The sequence below is a fragment of the Phyllostomus hastatus genome, unplaced genomic scaffold (assembly GCF_019186645.2).
Source record: "Phyllostomus hastatus isolate PE091 unplaced genomic scaffold, TTU_PhHast_1.1 phas_contig_30, whole genome shotgun sequence".
NCBI classification, from domain to species: Eukaryota; Metazoa; Chordata; class Mammalia; order Chiroptera; family Phyllostomidae; genus Phyllostomus; species Phyllostomus hastatus.
In genome coordinates, this window is record NW_025333841.1 from 1,216,979 (window position 1) to 1,239,885 (window position 22,907).

General features: G+C 37.1%; 1 long non-coding RNA gene across 8 annotated transcripts in view; it reads right to left on the reverse strand.

Annotated features, from left to right (window-relative positions):
* Window positions 1-826: 826 nt before the first annotated feature.
* The window catches only part of LOC123819030, a 31,677-nt gene continuing 9,596 nt past the window's right edge, over window positions 827-22,907 (reverse strand). Inside the window, exons 1-7 of one of the 8 annotated variants that reach the window (XR_006785766.1) lie at window positions 20,832-21,895; window positions 20,079-20,157; window positions 19,251-19,332; window positions 14,041-14,174; window positions 12,261-12,467; window positions 8,634-8,762; window positions 827-7,441 (exon numbers count right to left, since the gene is read on the reverse strand). This is a non-coding gene — a long non-coding RNA (uncharacterized LOC123819030). Of the gene's footprint in view, window positions 7,442-8,633; window positions 8,763-12,260; window positions 12,468-14,040; window positions 14,175-19,250; window positions 19,333-20,078; window positions 20,158-20,831; window positions 21,896-22,907 lie in introns of those variants that run through there. The other 7 variants (XR_006785764.1, XR_006785769.1, XR_006785767.1 and 4 more) reach the window with 7 other exon arrangements.

Below are 22,907 nucleotides of genomic sequence, written 5' to 3' on the forward strand. Positions count from 1 at the left end.
CCACCCAAGGAAACAAGCTGTCAAGAATCAGAGGTATGGAGGACACCCAAAAATAACTTAAGAACTCTTTCCTAACCTCTCTACCCTCTCTCCTCATGGGCTATACTCCTGTCCCACACCTACCCTTGCAAAAAAAAAAAAAAAGGAAATAAGTAGCAATGGGAACATAGGCCCATTCCCTTTTAGAAGCAACACACCAGATCATAAGGCAGTTGTATCACATCATATTCTACACATTTATAATAACAAGATTTGATTGTAACATGTAAGGCAAGAGTTCTTTGGACACCAGTACTAAAAGCACGTGTACTGGATAATCACTTGGCCCACAATAGCTTTAGTCTTTCTTCTAAAAGCAATACATGCTAGTATAATTGCCAGGAAAGGAACAGAAACTCTTGCCTTTAAATACTGCACTAACTCATATGTCTGTAAAGTCACCAGTCTAAAATTTGGGTATTTATTCATCCAGAATTCTAAGGACACCAATGATCTTATCACCAACAGAGGGATTGGGGTTGTTCACTTCTTTAATTATAGTGATTTCCTTCCTGAATATATCCTACTTACCAAAAACTTAGGAATAGTTTTCATGCCCTATTCACATCTTGCTTTTTTCTTGAAATGTTTTTTGCTTCTCAATTTTATTGGCTTTGTTTCTCAGTATTCCTCACCAAAGCAAATGAAGTTAGAAACAAATGAGACAGCAAATGATTTACCCATGCTGGGTGATTAAGGTAGTAAAAACAAAACAAAAAAAAGAAGCCCAGAAATAACTAGTGTATAACAGACAATGAGGTAGAACTTATTACACCAAAATACCAAGTTTTCAAAACAGTACATTTTATTTGACATTAGAAAACATACTCCCTAATCTTAGTTGTGATGGTCACCCATGCTGAGCATGATTTGTACATTTTCAACAGTCAAAGCTCAGAGATTTTACAATTCACATCAGTTCACCAGTCCAAGTGTTTCTTCCATTTTGGCATATATATTCCCTTTGCGGTAGAATAGAGATGAAGCCATTTCTTACAAAAACGAATTTGTTCACTACTTCATTATGTCACAAAAATCAGATGATGGTACCATGTTCTCTTATTCTTGTTTTATCAGTAGTGGTAGGTAGTCTTAGGATACCAGCGACTGCGAAAAGAAGGCTTGTAGTTACTTTCTCCACTGCATTTTCCAATAATGCACCCAATCCCCACTTAAAAAGGAGTGTTTCTTAACCAATCTAAAACAAAGGCAGGGTGCCCTTGTAAACAGGTTTGACCTTCTCTTTCACTCTTCCTCCTATCCCACCCTCTGTGAGTGATTTCAAAATAGAAAAGGTCAAAGCCCATTTGGGCATAGATTTGTTTGCCAATTACTTCCAATTCTTATTATTCTTAAAATTTAAGCAATGTAAAAATTGTTAAGCCATTTTCATTCCGACATTATTCTATCATAACAAGTCCTTTCATGAGCAGGGTTTTTTTCTTATCATTTACAATAATTTAATTAATCATGAGCCAGTTTTGATGCTGATAAGGCAGTACCTAAGGTTTAAGTATAAAATCTGTTGCAAGAGAAATCATGTCTCCATCTCCAATCTTGCTATGTACTACCTGGGGATTGTTCTTCAGAGATTTCTTTAGGCAGTATATACTTATCAGAATGTAAAATGTAAAGAATTGAACATAGACTAAATGGTAAAGGTAGTAACTTGAGTATGAGTGGTTCACCAAGGCTGGTACCATTGAGACTGGGGTTTGGGAATTAGTTGTCACCCCTCCTTCTGCCTAGCAGTGGCCACAGCCATTTTCATGAGACAAGAGAGGAAAAATGAAGTGCCTATAAGAAGGGTTCATGCAACTTAAGGAGGAAGCTCAGTGGAAAACCCTGCTTATTGTAGTGGCCAGAGTGAGAGAAGAAATATGGAGTAGGAATTAAACCACACAATGTTATTCAAGGGCTAAGTCATACTCCTAAAAAGAAAACCCGAAAGTAAAGTTTTAAAATTTCTCTCGGAAAACATTCATGTTTTTATGTTTCTGGGGTCAACTGAGTACAGAGCAAAGAATCATATATACAATAGGTCCTCAAATACACTTGTAGAATGAATGAACAAATGAAAAGTGAATGGAAACTCTTTTATATGTAGTCTCCAAACCAGTTAAAAAGAAATTACTTTCAGTTAAGAGCTTTTTTGATTTGTCTGGTAAATAGCACATTGCCTTGAAATAGACACTTCTGTTTAATGAGTTTTCATTCCATTCCTTGTTTTTTATTGCATCTCCAAGACAAAGTGCCTTTTGTGCCAGATCTATTTCATTTAGCATCACCTTCTCCAATGTTTGTATGAATGAATAAATAAAAAGCTCTCATTCCCACTCTATAAAAGATGCCAAAAAGGTGATCTATTTAATCATTCCTTCTTGGTATATCTTACTATCACAGCTGTTCAATGAATTTTTAGCTAGTGAAAAGACCTGCAGTCATAAAATTTATTCTTATATTTCAACCATAAGCAAGTGAGATTCAAGTACATTTTGGTCTTTTGAATCTATTCATTCTCCTCAACACTTAAGGACAGTACTTTAATCAGAGTAAATAAGTGTTTAAAATATATGGAAAAACTAGAACAATTTTATTGCTCAAAAGGTTTCCTCATTTTAAGCCAATCCAATGAGCAAATAGTTACAAAACCACTTGTTTTATCTCAATTCTCATCTTAAACTGTTTATAATAAAAGCACAATCTTAAATTAATGAATTAAAGGACAAACCATGAGCCTTTTAATAAGTTTTCTGGCTTCAACTTAGGCCAATGAGCAAGTGAAGTTGTGACTAGGCCTAGAGAACATGTCTTCATTTTATATTAAAAGAACCATGTCCCTTTTTTTGCTATTTTTTAATTCCCAAGGCAAGTCAATAGTTTTTCTGAACTATACTTACACAACTAATTAAGTAAGCATAGTACTTCCCAGAAAACAGGCCCACAAATACTTACTCAAAATCAAAGATGTTTTCATATTTTCAACTATGACCTGTGATCTAAAGACCTTTTGACCAGGCCCATTTCACTTTTTGTGTTCAGGACTTAGAATTATATATTCCACATAAAACATGACATGTTTGTCAAATGAATCTAAAAGCAAACCTGAGTCATGTATTTTTAATCCTTAAATGTCTAAGCAAGGCCGGGGTGGATCTAATTCACCTCCATCTTCAGCATTCAGCATTTAAAAAAACTGATGGAGAACCAAGATGCCTTGCTTTTTTCGAAAAGAATTCCCATCTCTTCACTCAGGCTAACAAGGAGTAAATAGCACTTCAGTCTGGATTGTATTTTTCCACCTAGCCCGGCCTTTACTGCATACTGCATTGCGTAATTCTGTTTTTCCCATGTTTTCATCATTAAATATGCCTAGCAGTGGTTAAGTGCCTTTTAGCGTGGATCTCACACATATTACTTTATTTCCTCCTGTGAACATTCCATAAGGATAAAATGATTTTTATATACTAGGGCATATGTAATTTTGAGCCTCATAGAAAGTAATCAGTCATTATTAATTAAGCCAAGTTAATTCCTTATATCTGTATAGAATACTAGGTTTTCTATATTTACACACAAGTCTCTGTAACAGGTTCAGTAATAAGGGTAATGAATTTTTGCATTACTAGTTGCTATCTCTGGGAATGAAGGGAGTAAATCATCCTTATTCATTCAGCAGATATTGCTTATATATGCACGGCTGTTTAAGACTTATGAATTGCAATAAAGATGGTTCATCTTCAGACCCCCAATGCCTAGCAAAAAGACTGGCACATAATAGATAATTATTATCCAGTCTTGCATTCATCATAAACATAATCTTTTACATATTATATTCAAAGTATTCAATACTTAACAATACTTCCTCAAATTTTTTCCAACTTTTTTCACAGCATTGTAGCTGTGATACAATTTTATAAGTCTAGTATCAGCAACAAATAAGAAAATCAGTAGTTACATTTATATGGTGCTTTAGACTTTGCAAAATGCTAACATGTATTGCCTTTATCTCAACTGTAGGCACAACGAAATGACAATGTGTGTATCTCTTTAGTGCCTACAACAGTGAGCTCACATAGTAGGCAACTGAGATTCATTCACTTAACAAGAATTGAAACCTTCAGTTTGTATAATTATTTATACTAGCTTTCTCATAGTGGGTCAAGCACACAGTGAGAATTTTATAGACAATGTTTATCTCACAGTTTTATTCACACATATAACATTTAATTTCTTGTGTTTATGTAACATTTTATAGTTTAGAAGCCTCAATCTCATTCATTACATTTTCCTGTTACATGGGAAAATATACTGGAAATAACTTGACATCACCAGTTAAGTCTTGACTGATTAAAATAAGCAGTATCTAATTCCTTACATCTAATAATGCAGAGCTCCCCTTATTACTTGAGAGCATTATTCTAGATTTCACAGAGCCCCAAACAATAGCTGGCCCATAAAAGGCTATTAATATTTATTCATTCATAAACATTTAACCCATTGGTTTTTAGTGCTTTAGTTTACAAAGCACTTTAAAATGTACTCCTCATCTAAAACTTTTAATTCTATATTGAGAATATACTTTTTCCCCCCTTTGTTATCCATAGTGCCTAGCATGTTATCTGGCACATTATAAGTCATCACAATAGATTAGTCCCTGTGTTCGCTGTGTATTTTATAACTTTAAAAGCAGTTTCCATGTGTTTTCTTTTCTGCTACCTGGAATACTATATTTTTACTCAAAATCATCAAAGGAGCAGAAACATCATGGATACAAATATATCAATTTTTCATTTATCAATCACTTAATTTCTAATATTTGCATAGTATTACATACTTTTGACAAAACACTTTATTCATGCTTCTTCTAATCCTTGCATCCAGTGCCTATGCCGTGGAATGAATATACTACGTAATCAATATTCATTCATCAACTCTGAAATTTGTTAAGTCTTTAAGCACTGTCATAGTTTAAAACCATATTCACGCATTTTTATTCAGGTCACCTGGATGTGATCAGAAATAATCATTAATTCCTCAGTGCCAAGCACAAGGACAGGCTCACACAAGGAAATTAATATTATTCAGCACAGAGCCTGGCATTTATATCAGAGGTAACTGTGGCCCACAGGCCAAATCAATTTGGTTCAGAAGCTAAGGATAGTTTTTCCTTTCTACAGGATTGTAAAAAAAATGTAGAGACCATATGGCCTGCAAAGACTAAAATATTTAACATCTGACCCTTTACAGAAAGGGTATGATAACCCCCGAAGTACATAATGCTTCACAACTGACAGTGCTCTTTCAAATATTGGCAATGCATGGCTGCCAATACAGTATTAATGATAATACCTTGCTTTCATATATAATCTCAATCATTTAAATGATCTTCCCTCGTGGTAAGAGGGTGGGGGGAAATGAAGGAAAGGATTAAGCCTCCTAAATACGTCTAAATTCTCTCACCTTTAAGCCTACAGGTTGGTATTAAACCCAAAGGCAGGATCAGTGCAGACTACCAAATTATTAGGCCACTACTATGAGCAGAGAGTTCAGGCTATCTCCTTGGGGCCACACTCTGTTCCAGGCCCACTTATTCTTTTTTTTTTTTGTAACCATCACTAGGAATTCCAAACCCCAGGAATCCTGCTCACCCAAGCTCAAAGAAGTCAGGTGTTTACAGGCTAGTGCTTCTGAACAGGCTGGCACATCTGTGTATTTCTTCTCTAATCGTTCTCATTGCCCAGGAGCATCCCGTTACATTTTCTTTACATAGTCTGGCATGTTTTCCTCAGTAGCCTGATGCTTTCCTCTTTTCATCAGCCTAGAGCTTCTGAGGAAAAAGTAAGACTGAAATACAATTTCATCAATAAGTCTCTCCCAAATGGAGTGAATGCCAAGAGTAATGGAAGTTAAAAATATATATCGACCTTAACAAATGACTCAAAACTGTGATAAATCCTGGCTTACACTGGCCCCAACATAATATTTCCAATCTAAAGATAGCTCTTCAAGATAATAACATCAAAAAGGGCATCTCAAAATGAGCTTAAATGGAGATATAAAAACTAGAAAGAGAGAACTGAAATGTTCACGAGTATGGATGATAGGAGTAGAAAAGAGTTGAGGTTTAGGGTTCTCATATTGGCATTTCCTCTGTCATTGAGCATTGTGTCTCAAATCTCAGGTCTTCCATGTGTCCCTGCTCCTAGGCCTTCAGCCACTCATCCTGGGTCTTCAGCCCTCTGTCTGACTGAAGACATAAGACGTCTATCCAATTGAGTCAGGTCTTCTCTCCAACAGAGGGCCATCTTCTGTATGTATGTCATGACTCTCAGGCCTTCTGATGGTCTTGAGCCTGAGGTTTCCATCTACTTTGGGACACCGGTTTTCCATTGTAGTTCACAGGTCTCAAGTCTCAAGCTCACTTGTCTTCTACTTTGGGACCTCTATCCATTATGGGCCTTCCATTTTCTGCCCTTAGGTCTTTGGATCCTTGGGCCTTCTATTAATTTTGGATTATTTCACAGGAGAGCCTGGCATCAGGAACAGCTCTGCAATGCTTATTTTGATAGCAGATACTCTGCACCTACTGGGAAGGGGTTAGGACACCCCTTTGTCACAAACATACACAAACATGCACACATGGGTATATATGCACATGTTCACAAAAAATATGCAAGGAAAGATGATTGCAGGATATGAAAAAGGGAGACACAGACTCATGAAGATGCTGAAAAACCCAAGAGTGAGTAGAAGAAGAAAAGCAATAAAACAGGAGAACAAAGAGAGGAAAGGCACTGAAATGGAAGATCACAAAGAACAAAGAGACACCGAGGCACCCAGAGCAGGACAAAAGAATGAAAATGAGCCAAGAGAGGCAGAAAGAATATATAGAAAAGAGAAATCCACGATAAAGAGTAGAAACAGTAGAAGGGAGACCAGAATCAGAAAAAGGTAAAATGTCAAACCAACAAAAGGGGAGAAGGCGACAAACAATAACAATTCACAAAGAGGAAAAAAGAGACAGAGGTAGATAGGACAAGGAATGAGAAAAAAGCACACAGCATGTGACTCAGACACAATGGTAAGAACAATGAAAGAACCTGATCTGGGAGAGTGAAAATAATCGGTAACAAATTGAAAAAATGAGAGATCTAAGACAAGACACAAACAAGTTATGACAAAAAGGAAAATCAGACAAAGATACACAGAGAACAAACAAGCAAGATGAACATGGAAGTGGGTAAGACACACTTCAGAGAGCAAAGACCAAGGACAGTCAAGGAAGAAATAGACAAGCAAAGAAATACACACTTATAAATGAAAGAGATAAGCCAAGGCAGACATTTAGAAGAAATGGGTAAGAAGTAAAAGAGCAAACATACACTGAGGGGCACAAGAGCTATGAGAAACATCACAAGAGAACAAAAGAGAACAAAAGAAAACCAGAAAGTACATTAATAACTATTAATAACCTGTTATTGGTAGCAATACTACTTATATCATTATGAATAATAATGATTATAATAACAACAACCACCCACCAACATAGATGTTCTTCTACTGACAGACTTTTTTTACCTTAGAAATTTCTTACATACAACCGAAACGTGCCAACTCTACTTGCCACTAAATGGTAGTAGTTGTTACTCATATTGGTTAAATAAACTTAAGAAACAAACTACTTGGTACATGGTACTTACCCTGTACCATGCACCATACTAAGCACTTTACATACAGTATTTCACTTAACCTTCATAAACAGACAAGTGTAATCAGAAACTCTAAATTGTCAAAGGCCATACACTTAATGAGTGGCAAAAGATTTAAACACAGAATATGTGTGCTTCTTTAACATTCTACTACCACTGTTTGTAAGAATTTCCAAGAGCCAAACAAGATGCCACAGATGAGTGATTATTATAAAGGGCTCTTTAAGAGGCTCGAGTCAATGCCCTCATTTTATATCTTCACCTTTCCCCATGCATTTAGGGAACTGGCTTGATTTTTGCACCCTTAACAATTATAACACTGGCTTTTCCTGTAACACTAAACGTTAACTACAGATAGGTTCTCCCACAGGGAGATAAAAAAAGAGTCATCCTTTCAGCAAAAAAACAAAAACTTTTTTAAGTTTCTAAATGTTTAGACTTCTAAGAATGGCAAAGAATTCATGCAGTTACGATAAATAATAGATATGGTGACAATAACCTTGACCATATTGGTGGTGACTAATATGTTTGAGTTGCTTCAGTAAACCCAGTTGGTAATAAAGGGATACCTCATTTTATTTCAGTTGGTTTTATTGTGCTTCACAGAGGTTGCATTTTTTTAAACAAATTAAAAGCAGCATCCTCTACCAACAAAAAGCTTACAGCTCACTTTATTGTGATACTTGCTTTACTTCGGTGGTGTGAAACCAAACTGCATTATCTCCAAAGTATGCCTGTACAGGTTACTGGTCATCTTTCCATCTCACATTCGGGCCCCTTCCCTTCATAAGACTGCCATACCCTATCTCAAAAAAAAAAACACCAAAAACCAGCTATTATCTCTAAAGTAATCCTCACGAAATTACACCACCAACAACTTACTTCATTCTGCTGTTCTAAAGTGTTCGAGTGCCAGGCATGTTGATCTTCTTTTGGTGTGTTCCAATTTCTTGTCCTCTGCCTTGCTTTTGAGAAAGATAACTTGGTAGATATGAAGGAAACAATCAGGAGCTACAAAAAATGAGAGAGAAACTATATAAATGCCATAAAAAACATTAATCGAGTACTTGCTAAAGTTATGGAAAGATTCAAATTAATGAGTTAAAGAAACTGTCTTTATAGAACTTAGAAATGTATAAAGTTCAAGCTTTTAGGTCTGTAGAGATAAAATTAATACAATTTCCTCATTCAACAAAATGAGAAACTATGGCATAAATAGGAAAGTGTCTTGCATAAAAATATTTGGTCAGACGCTGGAAATACCACCATTAACCACAGCCTTATTTCTTTAGTTGAATACTAATCTGTACAAAGCCTTTACAATCAAGACTTTTTTTTACTTTTTATATTTTTTAAAAATGTTTAAATGATCATTTATTGATTATGCTATTACAGTTGTCCCAATTTTTCCCTCTTTGCCCCCTCTCCATATAGCCCACCCACTCCCTCAGGCAATCCCCACACCATTATTCATGTCCATGGGTCATTCATATATGTTCTTTGGTTACTCCATTTCCTATGTTGTCCTTTATATCCCCATGACCATTCTGTAACTCCGTGTACTTCTTAATCCCTTTACCTTTTTTATCCAGCCTCCTGACCACTCTCCCATTTGGCAACCATCAATATGTTCTCTGTATCTATAATTCTGTTTCTGTTCTGCTTGTTTGTTTTTTAAATTCAATTGTTTATAGATATATATGTATTGCGATTTTATTGTTCATATTTTTTATCTTATTAAAGAAGACCCTTTAACATTTCATATAATACTGGTTTGGTGGTGCTGAACTCCTTTAACTTTTTCTTCTCTTGGAAACTCTTTATCTGTCCTTCAATTCTAAATGACAACTTTTCTGGGTACAGTAATCTTGGTTGCAGGTCCTTGCTTTTCATCAATTTGAATATTTCTTGCCAATCTTTTCTAGCCTGCAAAGTTTCTTCAGAGAAATCAGCTGACAGCCTTATGGGGGCTTCTTTGTAAGTAACTAACTGCTTTTCTCTTGCTGCTTTTAAGATTCTCTTTGTCTTTAATCTTTGGCATTTTAATTATGCTGTGCTTTGGAGTGAGCTTCTTTGGTTTCATTTTGTTTAGGACTCTGAGCTTCCTGGACTTACATGTTTATTTCCTTGAACATGTTAGGGAAGTTTTCTGTCATTATTATTTCAATTAAGTCTCCAATTTCTTGCTCTCTTCTCCTTCTGGCACCCCTATGATATATGAATGTTGGTCTGCTTGCAGTTGTCCCAGAGACTCCTTACAATGTCTTCTTCATTTTTGGAGGGGGATTCTTTTTTCTTGCTGTTCTGATTGGTTGTTTTTTGCTTCTTTATATACCAAATCACTGATTTGATTCTCAATTTCATCTACTCTTCTGTCGATTCCCTGTAAATTGTTCGTTTCAATTAGTGTACCCTTTGTTTCTGTCTAGTTCATTTTTATGGTTTCCATGTCCTTTTTCATGTTGTCAAAGTTCTCTTTGGGTTCATCTACTGTTCCCCTAAGTTCACTGAGCATCCTTATAACCAATGTTTTGACCTCTGCATCTGATATATTGCTTATCTCCATTTTTGATTAGTTCTTTTTTTTTGGAGTTTTGATCTGTTCTTTCATTTGGGCCATGTTTCTTTGTCTCCTCATTTTGGCAGCCTCCCTGTGTTTGTTTCTATGTATTAGACAGAGCTGCTATGTCTCCCAGGCTTGGTATAGTGGTTAATGTAGTAGGTGTCCTGTAGAGTCCAGTGCCACAGGCCCCCTCCCCTATTACCCAAGCTGAGCACTCAAGATGCACCCACCAGCTGACTGTGTATACCCTCTTATTGCGGTTGAGCCTCAATCACTGTTGGCATGTCCAAGGTCAGCCACCAACTGTGTTTCATCCGGGATCACACAGCATAAGCTACAAAGTGATCTGCAGATGGCTGTTACTTATGCTCGGCTTAGAGGTGCCCAGGAGATGCCAAGCTATGAACCAAGGCCAGCGGCTGGTAGTGCCAAGCCTGGGGTTACTCAGCGAGAGATACAGGGTTCACTAAAGCCAGATTCTGTTTGTCTGGAAGAATGTAGGAAAATCTTAAACATGGGCAGAGATAAGCCATTTGTATGGAAAAACTACTGGCAACAGCTTGGGTGGGCCTGAACTTTGGATGGGGCAGGGCCTCAGGGAATCATCTTGGTGGGGTAAACAGTATGAGCCAGGCTGACGGAGACTCAAGACATGGCACCCGCCTGCCAGCTCTGTTGGGGGAGAGCTCAGAAAAGGAATAGTGGCCTCTACCAGCACTTCTGTCTAGGAAAGAGCTGCCTCCCAGCTCTCACCCTGATGCCCGACAATTCCATTCCTCCTCATATGTCTCTGATGCCTTTCAGTCTGCTGCCCCAACACTGGAACTCAGTGGAAATGTATCTAAATAAGTCTGTGCATAGGACCTGAGAGGAACTGCCTAAGACTCCAGCAGTTTCTGTTTTCCACGGCCTCAATCCCTGCTGGTTTTTACAGCCAGAAGTTATGGAGACTTATCTTCCTGGCACTGTAACCCTAGACTGAGGAGTTTAGTGTGAGGCTGGGATCCCTTGCTCCTGAGGTATCCCTCCTGATTTTTATCTGCCACATATGGATGTGGCACCAGCTGTTCAGTGTCTCCGCCCCTTCTACCAATCTCAATGTGGCTTCTTCTTTAATTCCATAGTTGGTTTCTCCTTTAATTCTATAATTTAGGACTTCCATTCAGCCTGATTTCAGATGGTTCTGAATGATGGTTGTTCCATAGCTTAGTTGTAATTTTGATGTGGTTATTTGAGGAGGTGAGCCATGTTTACCTACATGGCCATCTTGACCAGAAGTTCTACAATCAGGACTTAGTACACTGAATAGTTACTTCCATCTCTCAACCTGCAGCCCCCTAATCAGCCTCTCACTTCACTGACCTAGAGTATATGCAGGGTTCTGGTTTTTTAGATTTGCCTCACAATAGATGACTTTGTGCAATTTCTGGTCAGGTTCTTATTTGTACTTCGGAAGCTTCCATCAATCAAACACAAAATAAAAAGATACAACTCTTACTTATCTTCTCAAACAGTTTCTTTTTTGTTTTATCCAACAGACATCCCAAGGCACCCTGAAGTATGTGAATGATTTCCAAAATTCCACAACACAGCCTCAGGGGGACTTTGAGGACCACAGGGTCCAGAATGATGAATTGCCTATGATCAATATTGCAGATGTAGCAGCTGTTGTCCATGTTCTCCTAAAGGAACAATTTAGCTGTAAACCTATACAACATACTATAGTCCTAGTCTAAACACCCTAAGTTTTGCAGCCTGCTACTCTCTTCACATCATTTTCACCTATCACATACACAGTCACTACCCAGGTTAGTTAGGAAGCTGTTTTTACCAAAGCAGAGACAGTTGATAATGATAAAAACAATCTCAGTGGAAAGCTAAAAACAATGTATACTGAAAAATTAAAGATGGTATCCTTATTGTGCTTTTGGAGACAGCTTACTCACCTCTAACGTGGAGGATATCTTGAGTTTCCACCTTCTTATCTGGGCACAAGAAAGAATCTTGATAGAAACTCCTAGCCTAGGATTGTTGCCCAGTGGTAGTGAGCTTTTCCCTTGGAGGATCCTCATGCCCCATCTCCACCTAGGGATCGTCAAAGGGAATGGGTCACTAACACTGTAAAGCAACAAGCCTATTCTTCTGAGGAAGATCTGGAGAAGAGATGAGAGAAAAATAAATTACTTTAATGCAGTATACTATGAAAGTCTGTCTCAAACAGCAACTTGTGGCTAAATTAAATGATGTCTACCCCTTTTTTCATATGGATTGAGGGGTAAAGATTGAGAACTGTAGAGAGTTCTATATTCTAGATACCAGCCTTTAAAAAAAATTTTTTTTCTACTCATTCCAGCTCCATTCCTTGAATTTCTCTTCATCTATCTCAAAGAGAAATTTAGAGCTGAATAATTACCAAAATTCCCCTACTGTGCTTTATTTTCCAGTCTCTACTAATGAACAATCTTCTATAGTGTTAATTATTTATGTTCTGGTGTTCCCACCATAAAATATAGTGACTGGTCAAGAAATTAATAGACGGGAAAGCTAAAGATTTCTTAACCAAAAGAGCTATCAAGCTACTTAGAAAAGCTCCAGTATGGTCTGATCTTATTGAGTTCTATAAGAACTCTTCTTCACATTGCCTCAGGTTTCTTTTATAAATCACTGTTTTAATGGCAGAACATTATACCACAATGGTATAATGCTAGTTTTGTAGCATTCCTTGATTTTAATTTGTATGTTAAGTAGTCATATGCTAGAGCACTGCCATGGTAAACAGAATTGCTTTCTACTCAATCCGCATGGTATATTCCTTAAACAACTTTCATAGATGGGACACTACCATATTCAAATTGAGAATCTTTACAGTGACAGTTATTGTGACAGCTAAGCAAATCTACACAAAAGGAAAAACATCTGGCTGGTGTAGCTCAGTGGCTTGAGCTCGGGCTGTGAACCTCAGGGTTGCCGGTTCGATTCCCAGTCAGGGCACATGCCCGGGTTGAGGACCAGGTCCCCAGTGGGGGCCATGTGAGAGGCAACCATGCATTGATGTTTCTCTCCATCTCTTTCTCCCTCCCTTCCCCTCTCTCTAAATAAATAAATAAAATATTTTTTAAAAAGGAAAAACAAAATATAGAAGGTTAGGAATCCAGTAAATAGCGTAACACAGGCCCTTGGATATCTGTTATTTTACTTTTAGCAATTTCATGACTTTTCAAACTAACAAACTTTCAACTTCATAAGATAGTAAAGGAATGACAGTGACAATATAATTAAGCCTGCCAAAATAAGACTATGACACAGATCAAGTTGGTACTATTCACAACGAATCCTCAGGACTTACTACCAGTATGCCAAAGGAAAGTAGAAATAATTGTCAAGGGCTGTTAATCAGAAGGCATAAGTTTGTTCTCTCTCCTAAATAGCTATGAGATTTAAAAGTAAGTAATTTATTGTTTTGTATCTCTAATTCTTCACTTATGAAATGGGGATCAAGTATGCTTGCCCTTATAGACCTCACTGTAACCTAGCTCTAAAGGATAAATAAAATAATAAGCCAAATTCATTCTGGAAAGTTAAAATGCACGTATATATGGGGAAAAAAACTGTAAGAATCAATGAAAAGCGGCTTTTGTTCTGTTTTTAAAAAGAGACCTACAAGAAGTTGAAAGTCCTTAATGCCAAAGACAGAATTCCCACAACAAAACAAACTCCCCAAACTACCTTTTTCTCCAGGTGACCTACAAGGCACCTTTAGATTAGATGAAGCTTATCCAGATTCTCAGAAGAAGGATCTGCTGAATATACAGCTTCTTAAAACTGCTTGAATTTCTCAGGTCTTACATGCTCTTAATGTCCTTGAGGAGAAACACAAGGCTCAGTAGGATAGGATACCAAAACTATTGAGGAAACTTCAACAACAAAAACTAGGAAGCATTAACCTAAATCATTAGGTATAAGTATGTCCTGCCTCTTATTTCTAGCCTGTCCAGTCTCCCCTAAGTCCTATGATGTCAAGCACTGGCACTATCACAGAAGGTTAGGCAAGTGTATAAGAAAAGAACTAAATAAAAATATGGATCAAACAAATACCCATGTTAAGGGCTAATTAAATTTGTGGCCTAAAGGTCAAATATTTTAAGATACTCAAGGTAACAGAGCAATTGCTACTACTTCCTGAAATTACAATTGCCTTGACCATTTTTACTATTTGGTGAGCTGCAATAGTATAGTATAAGTATAGTACAGGAGCTCACTGAAGCAAGTCTAAGCCAGGTTTGCAATCTTGAAAGCACTTTACATGGTATGGTATGGTATGGTATGGTATGGTATGGTATGGTATGGAGAGAACCAGATATGGAGTACAGATTTCTGATCAGGAATTACCATATTATTTATAAGGGGCTTTATGTCAATATCAAAAACAAAATCTCATAGTAGTATGTGAAAGATCACTTACTCAGCACTGGATTCTCTAGATAATGTCCAGTGAAGCCAAACTGGTATTGTATGATTTTCTCAATAAAAGCAGAACATGCTAAAATTCTCTTGGCAAATCTTTCCCCATCCTTATTTAACCTAAGATTAGATACTTCATCCCTAAATACAGGCTTCCAGTTAAACATTACACATATTTACTGTGCTCCCTCCTGAGACTCCAGGAGTGATGATAAATGGACACCATGTGAAAGCAAAATTCCCCAAAGAACTTTTAAATGGATCCAAGATCAAATTCATTTATACACTGTCTACTTAAGGTACCTGAAAGGAAACAACTTTACTCATCTCCCAAGATCTCTGAGCTACTCTAACCATATTTATTGAGTGTAGCTGTTTTAGCATCAAAAGCTTATAGTTTTCTATGCTATTATAGTGATGACATGTACAAGGAGAATTCCCTTTCCCTTAAAGGGACTCTAAGACCAGAGAAAGTAGTTACATTTTCGATTTAGTACAGAACCATACATTTCATTAGGGTTCAATATTCACTGAAAAGAATTTTTAGATTCTTGATCCATTATTCGTTAGCCCGGTAAAATGTCAAGGTACTTGAGACATAAAAAATAAGTGGCATAGGCAGCCACCTGGTTCAGATATTCCAACACTAGACAAATCACAGAATTATCACCATTAGAAAGAATATTACTAATCATGTATTCCAGTACTTTTCCATTCTCCACACAAAGAAACTGGAAGGGCAATAGATGAGACAACCTCAATGTTATACAACTAATGGGTGGTAGAGTGATAAGTAAACCCGTATCTTCTCTCAATTCAAAGGTATTTTCACTCTGGAGTCTGGGCAAGTATTCTCAGAGATACAGATTTCTACAGAATTTTTACTATATTTATTTCACCATAAGTATATCATGAATCAGCTAGATGACTGCCTCATAATGGAGGATTGCACTGCCAGACTGCTGGCAAATGGAACTAGTTTTGTTGCCTGGAGCATAAAGAACATAACAGAGGAAAACAATGTGTTTTGTGCCTAATAAAAAACAAATACTATTGCTGTGTGCTATAATAATAAGATTTTGTAGCAGCTTGATAAAAGCAATTTGGTTAAGTGCATTATCACAGCATTTAACAGTGGAAACATACCATGCTGCAAAGGAGCAACACCATAAGAGTAGTACTATTTTTACATATTAATAGCCATTCATTCACTACTATTCTGTACACTTGCTGTGTGTTATAGTTTTATTATAGATCTAAGCCAAAAAGTTATTTTTTCATACCCTTTAACTTAAAAATTACTTCCATGAATTTAAAGTATGCATATGAATTTTCTCAAGAGTTTAATCAAATATAACAAAAATATTAATTGTAGAATCTAAGTAATCACAATCAACATCAACAGTGGTATGTCATGTCTTATGTTGATGGTATAAACTCCTAAGAAATAATAGTGGCAGTTTATTTCTGTGGTCTTCCTCCCCAAAATTCACAAACCCAGTCTAGCCATGAGAAGAACATCAGACAAGTCTCAATAGGACACTGTAGAATACTTGACCATTAGTCCTCAAACCTTGTAAGAGCCCAAGAAGGATATGACTACTAAATGCAGTGTGGTATTCTGATAAAGTCCTGGAACATCAAAAAGGCATTAGAGGAAAATAGAAGAAAAGTGAATGAGGTATGAGATTTCCCTAATAATGTTTCAATATTGCTTACTAATTATGACAAACATACCATAGTACTGTAAGATGTTGATAGAGTAAACTGGGTATGGGGTACATAGGACCTCTCTGTAATAGCTTTAGAATTATTCTATAAAACTCTAAAGCTGTTCTAAAATAAGTTTTGGGGTTTTTCTTAACTCTCCCAACCAGATGCTGAAGGCTTATAAAATGCACAGTTTTTAAAAAGCAAGCAAAATGGAATTTCATTTGTACAATCATTGTTTGTAAATCTGGCCAATAGACTTGCTCTTTCGTTTCTCTTTATAAGGATTTGTTTTAAAGTTGAAATACATAAGGCCCATTCAATTATCCATAATATCAAAACATTATTTTAAAAGACTTTAGCAATTAAGTTCTTCCTATTATTACTCAACAGATTTCCTGGAAAGACTTAGTCAATCCATTATAAAAAAAAAAGTAGTGCGTTAATAACTAATTTTCAATCAAAGGGAGTATATAAGGCTGGAAAATTTTAATGATGTACAGATCATAGAGTAATTGCACACCAACACTGTACAATGGCGGTCATACTAACAAATACAGCATAAAATACAGTATGCCAAAATTTTTCAAAGCCGTGGCTTAAAGTCAGGTATATGTTTTATGAATCTCATAATGTACAGTGATCTGCCAGTCATATCCTTATTTTATTAAAAGCATGTGATTAGTTTATGCAATAAGAGGGTATTACTTTACTCTGTTTCATAGCCTCAAATATTTCTGGACAGACCAAAAGAATGGTATTCTAGTTGGTCAAAGAAAATACTTTAAGCCTACACATTATCTAAGAAATCTAGCAATACCCTTGGCTGGTGTGGCTCAGTAGATTCAGTGCCAGCCTGTGAACCAAAGCGTTGCCGGTTCAATTACCAGTCAGAGCACATGCCTAGGCTGTGAGCCAGGTCCCCAGTAGGGGGGCACAAGAGGCAACCACACATTGATGTTTCTATCCCTCTATTTCTCCCTCCCTTCCCCTCTCTAAAAATAAATAAATAAAATCTTCAAGAAAAAGAAATCTAGCACTGGTCAAATTTAAATTTTGCTTCAATTTCACATCTTAACTTTTTCAGGAAATCAAAGTCATTTCCAAAGTAGGCATCAAAACAGTGAAGAGTTCTTTATTGAACTTAATTCTATAGGATGCACAAGGAACCTAACTAACATTCTATGTCTCAGAGCTCTAATTTGGAGCCGTCTAGGAAGAGCAATCGAGTAAAATATAATATAAATTACCAATAAAAATATAGCTAATTAACTGGTCCTGGCTGGGTGGCTCAGTTGGTTAAAGCATCATCCCGTGCACCAAAAGGTTGTGTGTTGGAAGCAAGTACAGGAGGCAACCAACTGATGTGTTTCTCTCTTTCTTAATGGCACCAATACAATGATACATACAGTACATGGCCATTGAAGTTTCATTTGCTAACTCAGCAGGTTAGCTAAGTCTCAAATACTTGAGATCCAAATTGAGTTGGATTTGGAAGGCAGCCAGTGTTAAGTGCTACTTGTCTGTAGTCAAGAATATGTTAGTGGGAAACTAAAGTTTTCTTCCAACTCAGTTTGTAATATTTGAGGCAGAGGAAGGTATCACCTCTGTGTAACCATACATGGCAGTCTCTTTGCCATCCAAGAATATAAGGTTTGGGGAAACAGCTCAGTTCTAATAACAGTTTACTCCTCTTAAAGCCAGTAAAATATTTTTCAGAATGCCTTCAAAAATAAGAATATCTTAGCAGCCACCACAGATCAACATTTAATTATTTTACTTCAAGTAACAAACTCCCATCCAGATGTACATTTGAAAACCAGGGCCCAGATACCCTGAAAAGAAATTATGTTGAATCAGGGTGTGATTAGAGAAATAACTCACAGAAAGATAGGTGGAAAAACTAAAGGGGAATATGGAAAAAGATGCATAAAATTGGGGTCAGGAAACTTCCTCCAATCCTATATATTAAGGTTCTATAAGGAGGAAAGTCAGGGGGGAAAATCAGAATAACCATTTAGAGAAATGGCAAGAGAATTTTAAGTGCTTTCTTTTTTGATCCTTTGAAAATTTTGCAAATGACAAAAATATTTTCAGGGGTTGAGGGATCCAATTCAAGTCCCTGTCTTAATTCATCACTAGTCCTTAGACACTGAGATTGACATGGATGGTGATCCAATCCAAGGTTAGAGACAGGACCAAAGCTTAGCTGTTCTTATTCCCAGTTCACAACTTTTTAAAAATAATTTTACCACCATCTCACTTCTTCTGCCCCAAAACCTGTGAAAAACAGCAATCTACCTGATGTAGAACACGTGCTTTATTAAAACACACTTGCAAGAAGTAATAATGGAGCAGTGCCCTGTAAGCCTTCAGCTTACACATTCCCTGAGCCTACTGACCAAGATACTCCCTAGGAACACCTTACATTTTCCCCTTGACATCACTTGGCTCAGTAAGAGTGTTTCCATCCACTCTTCTTTCTGCATATACCACAGAACTTCCCAAAGTTTTTATGGGACTCATCAAATTGCCCAATACCATGACTTGCTCACTTCTGCATCCTCCATGAGAGAGCAAATTCTTTCACTTGAATCATGTCTTTGGTATTGCTATTTATTCTAGTACCTGGCCCAATAACTATTTGCTGAGTTAACAAAAGATATCTTGATTTTGAGGAGGCCAACATTTCCAGAGTACCTGTTTTTACACCTGCTAGAGATTTTATTTTGAGCAAGGAATTGAAATACAACTCCCAAATTCACCTTTGGATGCTTTCTAGTGCAGACTTCAATCCACCTAAAATTGACTTGTGCTGGGGATTCAGAACTGGCTCTAAATTCATCCCTTTAAAACAAATTCCAATAAATAGTTAGAGTTGTATGTTAACAATGAATAACATTTTCATTAATAGCAATAAAAGATCTCATGAGTATAGACCAGTGTTTCTCAAATTGGGGTGATAAGAACCTTAGAGGTTTGTGGATATATTTTCATGGTCCCCAAGTCCTATGTAAATTATATAAAACATTACGTATATTTTATATATATATTATATATATATATCTTTCACAGAGATATACTGAAATTGGGAAACATGTTTATATTTCAAATAACTTTATTAAGTCAATGGTCCTCAAAACACATGTTCTTTAGGATCTCAAAGAATTTTGTTCCTGTAAAAAGTGTTTCATTTTGACAAATTACTTTGGTTTGAGAAACAATGGCACAGAACATGTTTCTAAGAAGGCTCAGGACCATTTGTATATTACCCAGTCAGTCAGACAAATAATGTCATTAGGCACTTGGTGGGGATGGGTGGGGACACACGACAAGCTGTGAAGAAGTATGGATATCAAGTAAAAGGGGCCAGTAAAAGAAGCCCAGCTCATTATTGTGCTTCTTGTTCCTTGTAAGGATGCACTGATGTACACAAAAATGTTTCAAATTTGATATTCATATTTTTAGCTGTACCTTTACCAGGGAGGCTAAGCTTTTTTGCTTGCCAAGGTACCTGTTGAAAAAGGCAAAGGGGAAGAGGGTATATTAACTTCATAAAGTGGGCATGGTCACGGTTTTCTTATAAAACTTACATTTCTCCATTGCCCTCTTGTCAAACAGGTTCCACAAATATTTCAGACTATAAAGGCATCATCACCACTCTCATTTGTTCTTGGGTAGAGATAGAATAAAAATGTACAAAGAGCCAATGTATCAGATTTATATCCCAAATCCACAAACCCTGTAAAGCTCAAGCTTATAATGAGATTTAACAATCAATAATTTGCCAGCCCTGGCATGTAGCCAAACACAATGACTAAGCCTTATCTCTTTAATCGATTTCCATGCCTCCAAAAGAGGGAAAAAACAAATGGCATTAAATAAACCAACTGGACTACCCAGATGGCTGCAATATTAATCACATCTTGGACCAAAGAGAAAAAATAAAGCCAACTTCTTAAGTTTATCTTATAAACTTCAAACCTTGGTGGGCTCCCTTTATTAAATTTTAATTTATAATTCATACAAGACAGCACATGATTATCATTTCCTAAAATTATTTCAAATGTGCTTGTATTACCTCAACAATACAACTATGTAGGGGATGAGATTAAATATAGCACTACATCACTTAAGTGTAACCTAGCATAGAGCCAGGTACACAACAGTAATGCTATAATTCTGTTGGTTAACTCATATGGTAAGATACATATTTATAGAAGATGACGTGAGAACTGGGAAAGGAAACTTAACAGGAAACTTCTGACTTTTCTAATGGGTAGCATCTAAGAGAAAGAGAACAGAATAGGGAAAAGATTACTTCGTAACTACAAAGTAGTACTTACAGTATTCTAAAGAGCCAGGGACTCTTCTTACAGCTGTCCAAGGAGCTAGTAGTGCAAACTGCACCCTAACCTGGTCTGACCATTCGACATCCTTTTCAGAGGAATGTACCCTTTTTCAGTAATTACAAAGAACTGCTGTTGCAATAACTAGTTATTTGCTTCAGCAGTTCCTTATTAAATACTTCTCTGCCACCACAACCTGCACACTAGAGGCTAGGCTACTCACTTTTACCAGGCGGCTCACTGTTGAAATTTACATCCACAAGACTGATTACATCTTGGCTTATTTTTCTTGTGATATAAAACAGGGAAACAGGTGCCATCATTTTTAAGTCCTCTCTTCAGTGTGGTGCTTAAGAATACTTTACATGAACACAATTAAACAGGGTGTATTTCATGTAATATGTTAATCAAATAAGGTTATCGATGGTTTTCAAAAGCACTTCAATATGTGTTGTCTCATTTCATTCTTTTACACTGATCTTCTTGAAATAAGTAGGGGCTGGTTGGTGTTTCAGATGAAGAAATTAAAGGATTTGAAAATTTAGGTAGTTTTTCTACAAGTGAATGGTTGTGTAGCCCAAACAAGGCATGTTTTAAAAATGGTGGTAGAGCCCAAAAATACTGGTCTTAAGTGTCATAGTGGTCTATCCACAGACCCACCACCCTTAGTAAAATGAGAGACACTGGTCATTAGGTACATGATATGTTTTTAACTTCAAAAATTTAATGACCAGGTTATCAATGCCACTTTGCAATCCATATGTCTTTCTTAATAAAAAATTAACAGGAACTTTTTTATTGTACCCTGGCAATTGACTCTGCAGAACAACAACATACAATGGGAGAGTAGAGAATCTTAGCCACACAACCTGCTTTGGAACAAAGAATGCAGAAAGCACTAACGTTCCTTCCTGGGCAGACAACTCTCAACTAATACTTACATATATATACAAAATAAAGAATATATAGCCCTGGCTGGTGTGGCTCAGCGGATTGAGTGCCAGCCTGTGAACCAAGGGGTCAGCAGTTGGATTCCCAGTCAGGGCACATGCCTGAGTTGCAGGCCAGGTCCCCAGTAGGGGACGCACAAGAGGCAACCACGCATTGATATTTCTCTCCCTCTGTTTATCCCTCCCTTCCCCTCTCTACAAATAAATAAAATCTTTTAATTTTTTTAAAAATCAAAAATATAAAGGGTGGCCATCCAGCTCCCTGGGCCTGATTTGCCTTGAACATTTTGCCCAGTAAACCAGTAACAGAGGTGGGCAGGGATAGCTCCTGTCCCCAAGAATGGGATAATAATTGGAATTCAGATCATTAACAAATGCAAGAAAAGGTGTGAAGGCCCACCTAGTACCTAGTTCAGGCCTGCTTTTGGTAATCAACACTGCACAAACAAAACATCAAAGTGGTAGGGAGAGCTTGGGCTGATGGGCTGAAAAAATGGGGCAATCATTACTGTGTTAATTAACAACACAGAAGAGCCTTGAGGTAGTCAGCATTGCTTAGAAGCAATGCAAAAAAGGAAGTGGAGGGGTTCATGTCAGATGGGTGGAACCAAGGAAAGTGCAACTGAAGCACCAGAGAAATATAAACTGGGTAAACCAATGACATCTGGGATTGTCAACATACATCTAAGTCCAAGTGAAAGGGCTTTGACCAGTCAACAATCCTCACCAATAATACAAAAGGAGCAGGGCAGGGCGGGGAGGGGAGGGATGGGGCAGGGCAGGATGGGGTGGGGTGGGCTAGGGTGGGGTGGGGCGGGGTGGGGTGGGGCAGGGCCCACAATATTATGTAATGGCTGGATGCCTGGACACCTGAAACTGGTTAATAGTCCATTAGGGTCCAAGGACAGGCAAGAGGTCAGGAGAGGAAGGGTAACATCAGGACTACTAGGAATTTTATGCTCTGGAACAATGTAAAAGGAGGGGGAGTCTGGATTGCTGTTTGAAGGACAAGTTCAGAGCATACTGTAATGTTTATACTTTATGGTGCCATGGGAAATTGGGGCTGGGGGTGCTTTCCTAACAAGGCCAGGGAGGAAAAACCCATTGCTAATTGCTATGTGCC